Source organism: Vipera ursinii (assembly GCF_947247035.1).
Source record: "Vipera ursinii genome assembly, chromosome: 3".
In the NCBI taxonomy this organism is placed as follows: Eukaryota; Metazoa; Chordata; class Lepidosauria; order Squamata; family Viperidae; genus Vipera; species Vipera ursinii.
The window spans coordinates 48,023,928-48,038,294 of NC_139516.1; the positions used below are offsets into that span (position 1 = coordinate 48,023,928).

The window sequence follows — 14,367 nt, forward strand, 5'->3', positions numbered from 1 at the left end:
GTTCTCAATTTTTCATGAAGGCAGCAAAAGCCAATGTGGTCAAGATGGATAAAAGGCCAAACTGCATTCCAATTTTTATTGAACAAATTGTGTGCATGGAGCTATCCAAGGTCCTGCAATTTTACAATGACCCTTCATTCCACTTTCATGGCCAAACTGCCCTTGAGTGATGGTAACATCCTGAAGGCAGCTGAAACATCCAAACTGTTTTAAAATGTGTACAACCTTACAATTTCCCCAAACTATTTTGAGCTTGTTTCTGGAATGTTGAAACAATGTGCTTTTGCAAAATGGACTAAGGGGAAAGAGAGGACATGATCAGTTAAAAACCATTGGTCAAAATACAACATGTCTTATCTATCACCATCTCATTTCATGGGATGCTTCATACTATCTTGTTTGCTCAATTTTGTTTTGTTTTCTGAATTAGTGAGCATACTACTAAATAAAGCTACTGCCACCTGTTGTTTTTATTTTCTGAGGAAACTTAGGGGACATTTGGGACCAAAAGGAATTATTGGACAGAAAGGTGATGTTGGATGATGGCATTATGGTCTGTGGCATACCAGCTTCCTATTTCATGTGTGTGGTGTGTTTGTGTATGTGTGTGTGTGTGTGTGTGTGTGAGAGAGAGAGAGAGAGAGGGAGGGAGGGAGGGAGGGAGGGAGGGAGGGAGGGAGGGAGGGAGGGAGGGAGAGAAAAAGAGAGACAGAGATCAGGCTGGGCCAATAGTAAAATCAATAGAAAAATATATGATCACATTAGGGCCTCAGATACTATATTGGGACTTCCGTGGAATCAATTCCATTGTGCAATCATCCTGAGATTCCTGATTAAAATGAGGAGCTTTATTTAGGCATTTAAGAAAAGAGGATCAGAGCAGCATGCCACTTGTTAAAATTCATTCATTCATTCATTCATTCATTCATTCATTCATTCATTCATTCATTCATTCATATCCAGTAGAACCTAAATCAAGAACATGTCCAATAAAGTACAGTCCAGTAGCTAAGATTTCAAGCAGAAATTACAAATCAGATTGTATCCATGCACATTTTTCACTCTGTTTACCTTTAAAAAAACAAATTAGGGATTGATTTCCTTAAAACAAATATTAAGAATTTAGAACAGAGATTTAGAATATCCTTGAGAATATTCCATGCACATCAGCATAGATGTATATTTATCAAAAAGGCTTTAGCAACATTTCCTTTGCATTGTGCTTTTGAATAATATCAGTTGTTTTCATTTATTTTGTTGAGATTTTGCAATATATGAGCAGGGAAACTCAGCAACATTAGATGTAGGTGTTATTTGTTTATTAATTTATAAAATTTAGAAACCACCCATTTCCCTCACAGAGAAACTCTGGGCAGTGCACAAATAAAACATGAAAACATGAAAACTGAATACATAAAATTTAAAAAGAGGCAAAGATAGTTAAAATTCAACATTAAAAGGTAACTAAAAGGCAGGGGAAGGCCTTCAGGGAGCAAACTAGCCCTGAGGCTATGTGCTCCTCTCTAAGCCCAAAGCAAGACGATAGAACCATGTTTGTATTTGGATTATTTTGGTTCTACCAATACATTCCTTTCTATTGCATGCCCCTCCTATACTAATAATTCTGTTCAGGGCAAATCAATATTCAATGAATGTCCAAACTTACTTGGCTAAAACATCTATCATCAAATATGGGCTGATTCCAAAACTAAGCCAAGCTACTAGCTAAATGACTGCTTTAATTCCCAGTCCCAGACAGGGTTTTGTAATCTGAATTGTAACAACACCTCCTTTTTTATAAACGAGGGGAGACATCAGTGGTTGTATAAATTTGACAAATACACAAACATATATGAAATCACTGGAAGGACTGTAATGAGCAGTGTGTTCTTTGCTCTAATTCATACTTGCAGCTGTGCTACTCCCAGTGCCTCCTGGGTAGGAAACTTGTTGATTATGGGTCCTGCTTAATAATTAGTTACTTTCAAATATTCATTTCTCTTTCTCCCTTTTTTTCTAGTGATGTGTCTGGTTTTTCAAAAAACATATCACTTCAATGTTTTCACTAGTTTGCTAGGGTTTCTGCACAGAACAGGTGGACAGAAAATTCAGCTCAATGGCATACAATCCCATCATGTTTCATGTCTTCTGCAGATTATGGCTGAACTCCATACAGTAATATTCATCCTAGGGTGGACAGCAAGCAAGCTTAAAGCTTGAGGCATTTGCTGATTTATAGGTAGTCCTCATTTTACAACTGTTCATTTAATGATGGTTCAAAGTTGGGATGGCCTTGGAAAAAGTGGTTTACAGCTTGTACTCACACTTATGATATTTGTATGACCCTTCATAGTCACATGATCACAATTTGGATGCTTAACAACCAGATTACATTTACGACTGCTAGCAGCATCTTGCCATCACACGATCGCAATTTGTGGCCGTTTTTGCCAATTTCCAACCCACAAAAAAACACCCATTGGGGAAGCTAGATTTGATTAACGACTAGGTAATTCACTAACTACAAAGGACGCAGTGGCTCAGTGGGTTAGGACACTGAGCTTGTCGATCAGAAGGTTTGGCGGGTCAAATCCCAAGTGCCACGTAACAGAGTGAGCGCCTGTTACTCGTCCCAGCTTCTGCCAACCTAGCAGTTTGAAAGCACGTAAAAATGCAAGTAGAAAAATAGGGAACACTACGGTGGGAAGGTAACAGTGTTCCGTGCGCCTTTGGCATCAAGTCATGCCGGCCACATGACCACGGAGACATCCTCGGACAAGCGCTGGCTCTTCGGCTTTGAAACGGAGATGAGCACCGGCCCCTAGAGTTGGAAACAACTAGCACGCATGTGCGGGGGAACCTTTACCTTTACCTAATTCACTAACTAACCTCTGTAAAAATTGTCATAAAATCAGGTCCAACTCGATTAATGACCACAATGACTTACATCAGAAATTCCAATCCCAATTTGTGGTCGCAAGTCAAGAACTACCTGTAGTACCGACGTTTAACTCTAACAAATGGAGTTGCTGGTTCGTTCATTGTTGTTTATTGGTTCCAGTGTTGTCTTTCGGAGCAGAAGCATGCTCCCTGAGGGAGCAGATCTGAGACTCTGGTAAGTAGGTGACGGTCAGGGCCAGAATGTCCTTTGCCCAGCTTCAAGTTCTACTTCTACCAGCTGCAACCCTTTTTTGAGGCTCTTACAACAATCAGTTCTGCCCTCCTCACTACATGATTGGACTACTAAAATGTACTCTTTGTGGGGTTGCCTTGGATGACCCCTCAGGTACAAAATACCAACAAGCCTAGAGGACGACAGTAACTAATAGATCAGAAGAGTTCAGTCAATATACCAATACAAAGAAGGGACGAGTGTGAAAACTATTGTACAATATTCTTAATTTCACATGCTAATAAAACAATTCAGTACAAGTTAGGATCCTACGTGGAAAAGGAGGCCCTAGACGCTCAAACTGTAAAGAGTAAGAGATGCTATTCCTCTATGCATGCCAGATAAGTGAGAAAGCCAGAAATGACCACAGGTAGAGAAACCCGCCTTAGAATTGAAGAGAAACATACTGAAGAGACAGGCAGCTTCTGCCTTTTAGGATCAACTGTCAACTATAAAGGAATAAGCAGTCAAATATACTTCAGACTAGCACAGGGGTAGGCAACCTCGGCTCTTTTATGACTCATGGACTTCAACTCCCAGAATTCCTGAGTCAGCATAGCTGACTCAGGAATTCTGGGAGTTGAAGTCCATGAGTCATAAAAGAGCCGAGGTTGCCTACCCCTGGACTAGCACCTGGAAGAGCAAGCCATAAAGGTCTTGGAAAACGCATCCAATTTTGGACAAAAATGCACATTTGGTTAGAAAAGATGTTAGGAAAACATGTAGATTTTAAACCTGAACTTTTCTTACTAGGCATAATACCAGAAAAATCTGATAAGCAAAGTGTGTCTTTAACACTGCATGTACTAACAACAGTGAGGATTCTATTTGCTCAGCACAGGACGAATGAAGAATCACCACTAGAGATAAATCAAGAAGATATTGGGCTGTGCTGAAATGGACAGACTTACATTGAGGATCAAAGGGAAAGAAGATACAGAATATTTTCAAACATGGCATTTATTTTATCAGTGGTTGGAAAAAAGGGGTAGAGACTAAGAATGTGTCTTCTATCATTAAGCAAACAAATTAACCCAGACAACGCTATGTTTATTAAGCACTAATCAAACATAATAATAGAAAATTAATTTTTAAAAAAATTAAAAAGAAAAAAAAAGAAAGAAAACGCATCCACGTGCCAAGATGTGCCTTGAAAGCCAGAAGTCTGCAGGCATTCTGTGAAACCAAAAGTTGGAAACTGAAGAAGTGTGGTAGGAAGAGTATTGATGCTTTTGAACTTTGGTTTGTAAACTCCTGGGAATACCATGGATAGCTAGGAAAGCAAAATGGATCACTGAAGAAATCAATCCAGAGTCTTCACTCAATTAACCAGTTTAAATTATTGAATTTTGGACAGATTATGTGAAGATATAACTTTCTAGAGAAATCTATAAAGTGGGAAAAGTGGAAGGAAATAGCAAAAAAATGCAAATATAGTTTGGTTTGGGCAAATACAGTTGAAAGAAAAGAAAGCAGAGAAAAGCAGACAAGAAGATCCTTATTTAGGTGAATTCAATATTGGTCTACAGCAAGTATCTACTCACACACATTTAACAAAGCACCCAAGCGGCCAGAAATTCTATTTTTTTTCAAATTCCCAAATCAGACAAAAAGTTCTAACCACATCAAACAATCAATCAAAACTTTTACAGGTCTCCTTTAGCATTGTGTGACAAACGGCATTAATCAAGAGATTTGCCTTTCGCTGCACAAGTTCTTTTTCACAAATCAATGACAAGAGAAGAGGGAAGGAGATAATCCACATTTGGACATAGCTGAAAGTGAAAGTGAAATCACAGGTGAAAAAGACTATCTGCTCTAGAATGAATTTAAAACCAGACATATTGCTGGAAGGCAAAATCACAACATTCCCCTTTACTTATTTCAGCCATGTTATGAAATCACTGGAAACGCAATTGTGTTTGGAATGATCAGTGATGAAAGGAAATAAGGTTGCAAAAAGCATGGTGGCTAGACAGCAACAATACCAGCCAGAGCATAAAACAGCTGAAAGAAGTCATACAAGATTGGAAAATGTAGAGAGCTGGTTCATAGAATCACTGAGAATTGCTCAGTGGGTTAGGACGCTGAGCTTGTCGATCAGAAGGTCAGCAGTTTGGCGGGTCGAATCCCGAGTGCCACGTAACAGAGTGAGCACCTGTTACTCGTCCCAGCTTCGGCCAACCTAGCAGTTCGAAAGCACGTAAAAATGCAAGTAGAAAAATAGGGACCACTATGGTGGGAAGGTAACAGCGTTCCGTGCGCCTTTGGCGTCTAGTCATGCCGGCCACATGACCATGGAGACATCCTCGGACAAGCGCTGGCTCTTTGGCTTTGAAACGGAGATGAGCACTGGCCCCTAGAGTCGGAAACGACTAGCACGCATGTGCGGGGGAACCTTTACCTTTTACCTTTAAATAGACAGGATTACCATCAACCCTGACTTGTACTCAATGTCCATTGTGAATGAGGAGTGTTGGAAAAAAATGCTAATTCATTCTGAATCTCAGAGAAAATCCCTCCACATATTTGATTGTGCTAAGGGCAGGATAGAAGAATCTAATTCTATTGCTTCAGGCAGGTGGTAGATAAGCATTCTGGCGACTTTCCTGATCTTTAGCATACTGGACTTGTTCTCTAGGCTGAATGAAGAATTATATTTGGCTTTTGTGTGGCACAGAACTAGACTCTAAAACTGGCACCAGCATGAATTGGGGAGGAATATTTACTGCAAGAGGAGAATGTCAGCAACTTTTCTTCCCAATGACCAGGAATGCTTTGAGACACTGCTGAGTCCGGAACAATCCTTCTGGCTTCAACCCAGAAATTTGCCTCAAATGTTAAAATGTGACAAGTTGCTGGGGTTTTTTTGGAAGAATAAAGGGTATTCTGTAAGTCAAAATACCACTTTATTGCCAGGATAAAAGACACTCTTCAGAAATCTTCAGTGGAATTAGTCCATGTAAACTGATTTTACTGTCCCTTCGCAAATGTTTCAGTGCCATTTTGATAAGGATTTCAAAGCCCTGGATGTAGGATTGTCCACAGGAGTAAAAATAGCCAAGACCACCTCTGCAATGGTGGAACCAAGGTCCTGCCATTTTACGTGTGTTGCATGTTCAATGGACATAAAAAAGGACTGGACTTCAATCATATGGTCATGGTCCCCACCTTGACTTTTTTGATCCTCTGTCACTAAGATACCCCTGCTTGGATTCTAAGTAGGAAATGAGGAATTCATATTGTAATAAAAACATCATAAACCCTTGGGTATGTGCCATTACCACCACAGGGTCATGGTGCAGTTTAGCCATCTATTCTTTCCGAAACAGAGTTCTATATCTGTAAAACAGAGTCAACAACAATAACTAGCATTATAGATTTATCACAAAGTTGAAAAGAAGGAAATTATGAGAAGAATTTTAACTCATGTGGTTGGTGTAAGGAAAAATTGGATCATACCGCATGCAGAACAAAGAACTCCTTGAAGGAAGATTAGGGTATAAATATGCTTGAAAGCAGAATAATTGTTGAGGGATAACAACATGCAGAATTCATGCCATAGCATTTCCATTCAATGGGAACAGTTAGTAACAGGGAATGGGGAAGAGTTTTGCATGAGGATCTGAACAGCCACTTCCACTCTGAATAAATCAGATGTTTCCCTATTTTTCTTCTTGCAAAGCACTAAGTCATGATCAAAAATTTGGGAATGCTATTACATTAACCTGTACTAATGTCACAGGTACATATGCCATGAGATACATATGCATTCATGAGATGTATAACTGCCCCAGATGGCACTCATGGAACCCCAACACTACATATAATAATATAAAAAGAGTAAAATGGCTGACATTTGGAATGATCACCAAGCCTCACAGGATGTTAGTGCTGCCTGAAATGTTGAAAGTAAAGAAAGCTAAATCTTGAAAGTTTTAGTAATCTTCAGAGATCATAGGCTTTTAAGTAAATAAATAATATAAAATTGACTGACAATGGATCACTTCATGGACTACAGGTGGCTCCCTCAAGACTGTGAAGTAAACAACTATGAGCTGGATAAATAAGGATCTCAGGAGAAGCTGACAATTGTCTACCTACTGGATGATTTCCCTAGCACATTCTTAAGAGGTATAGCATACCTCTTCATAATAAAGGTGGGATATAAATAAATAAAATAAATAAATTACACACCTGAAATATATTTTGCATCCCATCTAATTTTATCTCCATTCCATGGGAAATCCTAGAGTTAGTCTATCTTCTACTTTAGGATCTGCAGTAGAGTACCTGCCACACATTAGTACAGGTAGTCCTTGATTTATACCTGGTCGCTTAACACAATGAACTCAAAAAAAGTTATTTACAACCCATCCTCAAAGTTATGATAGCCATATCATCTCTGTGGTCACATGATTGCATTTCGGGCACTTGGCAGCCTGTTCTCATTTATGATTAGTTGCAGCATCCCACGGTCATATGGTTGTGTTTTGTGACTCCTTTGCCATTTTTCAGCAAAAATGCAAATCAGATAATTTGGATTCAAACTTACAGCTACGTGATTTGCTTAATAATGATGTGACTTAATAACCATAAAAATTTTTGTAAATTATTGGACTACCTGTAGAACGTAGGAATGCTTCAAGTTCATATTTTGGGGTTATGTTTGCAATGAAAAGTAGGTCAGCAAATTTATAATTTTATCAAAACTAAAGTTTTTCCAGCCTACAACCACTACCAGCTCTACAAATTAAACTTTTTCAGTCATTTCTCATTGTTATATTAAATGAAGGAATAATATAACACCACCTATTTGTGTGCCAGAAGAGCATTTTCAATATTGAACCACAGTTGAACCTGCAGGTGTTACATTGGGGGGGATCTCCTTTTTTTGTGAAGGACAACATCGGTGTTGTTAGAATGAAGATAGATTAGGTTTTTAGAATTAAACTTTTGTCTTGCAGTCTCTGTCTGTTCCCACATAAAATTAAACAGGAAACTAAAGCTGTTTCTGATCTGGGTACTAAAATCTGCTGGCAAACTTGACAGATCAAATCTCCTTGACCCTTTGATCTAGGAGGCCATTTTCAATCCATACACATCTTCCCCCCCATGTTGTCTGCAAAACTGCAGAAGCTTCTGAGCTTGAGACAAACTCGGCACATAATCAAGCCTAATCTGGAGAGTTATGGGTAGCTCTTCCTGAATGCTAAACCATACAATAGGCAATGCGCCAGAACCACAACACTTTGAAAAACCATCCTATCTTCTAAATTCTCAGTGAAGCAAAAAAAGATATGGGGGGAGGGGGAGCTACAAGCAGTGGCAGTCATAAACAATGATCAGCTACTGAGGCCAGCTAACATATGTGGACATTCACCTAACAAAGAATACTGTTAATGAGATTCTCAAAGGATGGCTCATCCAGAACAATGCTGCTTCTATCTTCATATTGTCCTCCCTAATTTGTGATTGGTTATTGCTCAAAACTGGAGAGTAGGAGGAGGGAAGAACACAAAACATATGATAGACAAGTGGAAGCATAGGCTGAGATTAGATAGTAAAGCTGAAATGTTCAGACAAAACAGATTTTTTTTGTTATCAGCAATTCTGTAATTTCAGTTCACTTCAACCTTTGCTCAGAAACTGTATTGATTGATCAAGTCAAGCCAACATTTAACGTGCGGAGTTAATAGCACAAGTTTGAAATTATCCAATACTTTTATTTTTAATTGGTAGACTTATATCAGCTTAATAGATTTCTATTAAGATGTCTACCTTCTGCACAGTCCTGAAATTATAATCATAATCAATTATAATCATGTACATATATGTGGCTCAGTGCTATATGGCCATGGCTCAGAAAGACCAACATGTAGGTATGTTATGTATATAAGTATGATGTATTATTTTTGTCCCACAATTCCTCCATTTATGGTTCTGGACATATATGGTTCTCCTCTTGCATTTTATCCCTCAGGCATGCTTATTTTTGCAACACACTTTCTGTAATAATCCAAGCAATGAAAAACAGATTCGCCCATGATTTCTTAAAAAAAGTGAGACTAAGTAACGGCATGTAAAAATAACCTCGAGAGACAGGACAGAGATGCAGTCAAGGAAACAGTCAGATACCCTGCAGCAGGAATATGGATGGGATAAGAAGCTCTAGTTTCTTGGGGACAAGGAGAGGGAAATACTTTCAGATTTCTGTTAATGTAAGGTTATAATAAAATAGGATCATCTCATTGAGTTGTGTTTCCTATCAGATCCACCTCGTAAGGCTGACAGAATTGGAGTATATTTTTGGTGCTTTACGGTTGTGAAATATGGAGAAATCATTGTTGTCGGCACTGTGCTGCAGCACATTACAAATACAGGTAATCTTCAACTTATGAGCACAACTGAGCCCAAAATTTCTGTTGTTAAGTGAGCGCTGCCCATTTTTACCATGTTTCTTGCCACAGTTGCCGAGGGAATCACGGCAGTTGATAAGTTAGCAACCTGGTTGTTAAGTGAATCGGGCTTCCCCATTGGCTTTGCTTGTCAGCGGGTTGAAAAATGTGATCACATGACCCTGGGACACGGCAACCGTCATAAGTATGAACCAGTTTCCAAGCATCTGGATTCTGATCACGTGATCATGGGGATGCTGCAAAGGTGGTAACAGTGAAAAACGGTCATAAGCCACTTTTTTCAGTGCCGTTGTAACTTTAAACAGTCACTAATGAACTGTTGCAAGTCGAGGACTACCTGTAGCTCCTAGACTACTCAGTTCTAATATTCTTTGCACTCAGAATATGATTAATTAAATAATACAATAATTATTATTGTGAAATAATAATTCAAATGAATATATAAAATTAAGAAGTTAGCTATCTGTTAATAGCAGGAATGTTTTGTTTAATAATAATTTGAATCAAGTAGGGCACTTAATTCTTATATTCTTATCAAAACAACCAGGTTACAGAGCATCTTATTCCACCCTTCTGAGATAGTGAAGAAAGGAGATTGCTTCTTCTAAAATGATACCTCTGCAGAAAATGGGCACACAAATTAGTGAAGAAAACACACCTCTGTTCGTTAAAACTGGAGAACCCAAACAAGAGTTCTCAGTGCATTACTTTCCCAGCAGGTGAAAATCTTAAGACAAGGTTTAAATAAATAAATAAATAGATGTATGTATGTTTTACTTAGCTGGGCCTATTTGGAACAGGAAACAATTAGGCAACATGTATCAGCTGACTTATTCAAATTAAGCTACAATTCTAAAGAGCTGAGTTATCATTTCATGCACACTGGACCCTGTACTCTCTTTAAATGCTTTTTTAAGATTAGCATAATTACAGCAGACACAATGAAGTATATTTTTAGATTAAGTGTTAACTCTAATTCAGTCAATTAAAGCATGTGAAAAGAGCATGAATTAATTTAGAGACATATTTCGTTTTCCCATCATAATTTTGCTCCAAGGTAAAATATTTTACCCGACACTAATAGATTAAATTAGAAACTTCAAACATACAGACTGTAAAATGATTTAGAAAAGAGAGAAAGAGAAGATCAAGTACTACATCCTGTCTTGTTACAACATGTAAAACATCCAGACAACAAAATCATCCTGCACTTACAAATCCCATCTTTCTATTGAAATTTATAGCTGTGAATGTAGTTGTACTTTTTATGTTAAATATTTTTCTATAACTTCAGCCTTAAAAGCTTTTAATCTCTTGGTCAAACTATTATGAAGAATAAGGTTCTGGAAATATGCAGTGTAGGAGAGGTACAAGTCTAAGTCTGTAAAAATTAATGAATGTTGACTTGGAGTCTGCATGAAAATGTTTCAAGCCACATTCACTAATTCCACACAAAAAAGCTCTCATTCTTCCATTCTGAGTGGGCAAATATCTGACATTATGGCAGATGTGCTAACAAATCAGGAAATAATGTTCTCAAGTTACATAAATTTTGGGAACAGGTAATAATTCTGGATGGTTACAGAAAGAGCAAAAAATCTCCACAAATCAGGGAGGATGGTTACTTTTAAAAATATGGGTCACTGCAAGCAGATGATATACTAGCAGAATATATAATTAATTTCATGTTTACTGTATCATAAACAAATTTCTGGTGATAGTGGACACCTTTGAAACTATGATAGTATATCTGCATGCTGCCACAAAACAGCTGTCAAACAGACAGCTTGCCAGGTCACAATAAGATTTTTACAGTGGGCATGATCAGTCACAAAATGTCTTTTTATCAACGGACAACCTGATGAAGTTAATTGCTGCTACTTAGCCCAATATGCTACCTCCTATTAATAGCGAAAATTCCATGTTCAGTTATTTTGAGGAAAGAAATAAAAAAATAAGCCTGGCAATATTATGCACAACTCTGTGGTATGCCCACCGGTGGAATACTATCTCCATTTCTTATTATTAAAAGAATCCTGCAAAAATACAAACCATTTTTTTCCAATATTGCAAAAAGCAGTCTGATAGAGGTGGGGCAGAAGTGATTCCATTATGACAATCACAAAACTCCATATTTATTCCTTCATCATTTTCATCCCTGGTTTCCCAAACTCATTAGCAATCTATGGGGATGGGCTTCAAAACCCGAGCTTCTGCAGATATGCAAATCCAAAAGCAAGCACTGGCTACTAGAAAAGCAAGAGCCCTCTATAACTAAAACAGGAAGAAAAATCTTACTGATGACATTAAAAATTCCATGTGTATCCCCACAGGAAGCATCTCAGAGACACTCACTATAATTTTTAAAAATGTTGAGAAGGAACATATCACAAAGATCCTAGATACACAATCTCGTGCAGTTAGGATTAGTTTTTTATTTAGCAATAAAACACAGGTGCAACACCACTTCCATTTGTGCTCCTCAACAGCTGGTATTCAAAAGCAAACTGTCCCCAAATTCAGGAAGGGCACACATGATGACTAGTAGCCATTGATCGCCTTATCCATAGTGAATAATCCCATCTTAGCACCTTCTGAATTGCTGTACAGGTCTCATAAAAGTAGCACTAAACAAGAAACAGAAAGATGCCCTGAGGTATGTAGTATGCATCGCATACTGTGATTTCTTATTTTTTAAAGAAATATTTTTTGATGACAGAACTGAACATTTGTTTATACTCTTTTGATTTTAAAAAGAGAAGCATTGAGGACTGTGAAGATATTAACTGCAACTTGTCTACAGAGCTCTATACTTAAATGCATACTTCCTACAGATAATCACCTGAAAAAGTTAAATACAACTTGGATTTTGCATTTAACCTATTTTTTTTATTCCTAGCATTTTCCTACAAGTCCGCTTTTATTTTTCAGATAAAGCGTTGATCCATTGGTTGTGACAGGAATAATTGACCAAACAGCTTGTTGCCTGACACTGTGAGCTGAGAGTGACAGGCCCAAAGTCATCCATCTGACTTTCATGCCTGAGGCAGCACTAGAACACACAGTCTCCTGGTTTCTAATTCTATGAAACAATATTTTTTAGAAAATATATTTTCAATAGTGAATAAAAAAACAGCAGGAGATTAAAAATATTCCTGCTAATCTCATTGACTGTTATAAAAATTTAAATAGGTCTATATATTGCATACTTCCTGAAAGAAGAAATCCCATTGCCCATAAATGAAATAAAGATTGTTTGATCTGTTGTTAATAACTGTAGCAATGTTGTTACATTTTTATATAAAATAAACCACAATGAAAATGTTCGAGCCATATTTCTGAAAACGTAGGACCCAGGTCACTATTTCAACTGATGATTTAGGCCTCAGCATATGGAGGACAGATAATTTGGGAAAGCATACTACTAAGAGATCCACAATGTAAGAAAGACAGATGTAATCTAAAATAAATCAGGTCACATAACGTAGTGAGGGGAACAAAAAGTATGTTTGTATTTCAGACTCAAAAATATCAAATAAGTCTTCCAACTACAATATCTGAAACGGTTATACCTACTCTACAGCATTCAGATTAATGAATTGCTAGCTTCCTAACACAAGCTAACACAAGCATATAAAATCATTCCTGTCAGCACTATTCCATGAAGTAACAATGACGTAATGGGAACCATGGCTCAGAATTGGTGGTTTTGCCTCACCCTTTCATGCCTTGCTTTAACTCTGCAAGACTAATAAACACAAACTGAAGCTGGCCCTGAATAGATTTTTTTTCTTAACAGCTATTTGAAAACCCAATATCAACACACACACAATCTTATATTAAAAACACATTCAAGATTCTGCTCTTGGATCTGCCCAAGAAGTAGAGAAAGATGCAATAAAAATCTTTGGAGAGAAGCACAACCCAATCTCAAACTCTAATGCAAGACAAAATTTCTGTGGACATTTTAAAACAGCATATTTGCATCTGAAAAACCACATTTGACATGTCATGTCCCTTGGGTGGAAAAGCTTGCAAGAACTTCTTGTAACTCAGCAGTGTGGGAGTTTGCTGGAGTGCTAAGCACTGGGGCAGCTGCACACTGCTTGCATTCTTTTGGCACTGTGGAAAATGGTCCAGAATGACCAAACCATTTTCCATTGGTTCAGCTGCTGCATTATGTAAGAGAATAATAAGGAAAGACAGCCAATTTATATCATGTTAGGTGCATCTCCTTAGCGCTGATTTCACAAGGTGTCACCCTATTTGCATCAAAGTAAGAGCTCTATTTGCCCTACTTTTCTTGCATGTATTTACATCTCATCTTCTTCTCCCACACCTGAAAAGACATTCGCCACCCCCACCCCACCCCACCCCAATTTTACATGGAAGTATCACTTTTGCTACTATTGAAAAGTTATAAATACGGGAGGGAAAGGTTCTTTCCCCTCCCCTCTAAAGAAAATAAGAGTGTTATTACTTCCATGCAACGTTTTTCACGCTCACCGCGGGAGGAAGAAACTTTCCTGTACAAGAAAGAAAGAAAGAACGGCCAAGTTTTGCAGAGTGATTTGCTCTGCATAGGAAGAACCTGCGGGACGGATCCAAGCCCGTTTCCACAAAACCAGAACAACGTTTGCGCTTTAGAACCAGATTGATTGATTTTATTTTATTTTCCGACAGCACCTGACCGAGGCTTTAGGGGAGCAAAGTCCGCAAAGCAGGATGGAAGATCTTCAACTGACATCTGTCGTCCCGACAGAAAAACAAAACAAA

General features: G+C 38.0%; 1 protein-coding gene across 1 annotated transcript in view; it reads right to left on the minus strand.

Moving 5' to 3' along the window:
* Nucleotides 1–14,367, minus strand: part of DEF6 (DEF6 guanine nucleotide exchange factor) — a gene marked incomplete at its 5' end in the record, with an annotated part of 51,595 nt that overhangs the window by 36,912 nt on the left and 316 nt on the right. The gene's annotated exons all lie outside the window — the stretch shown is intronic.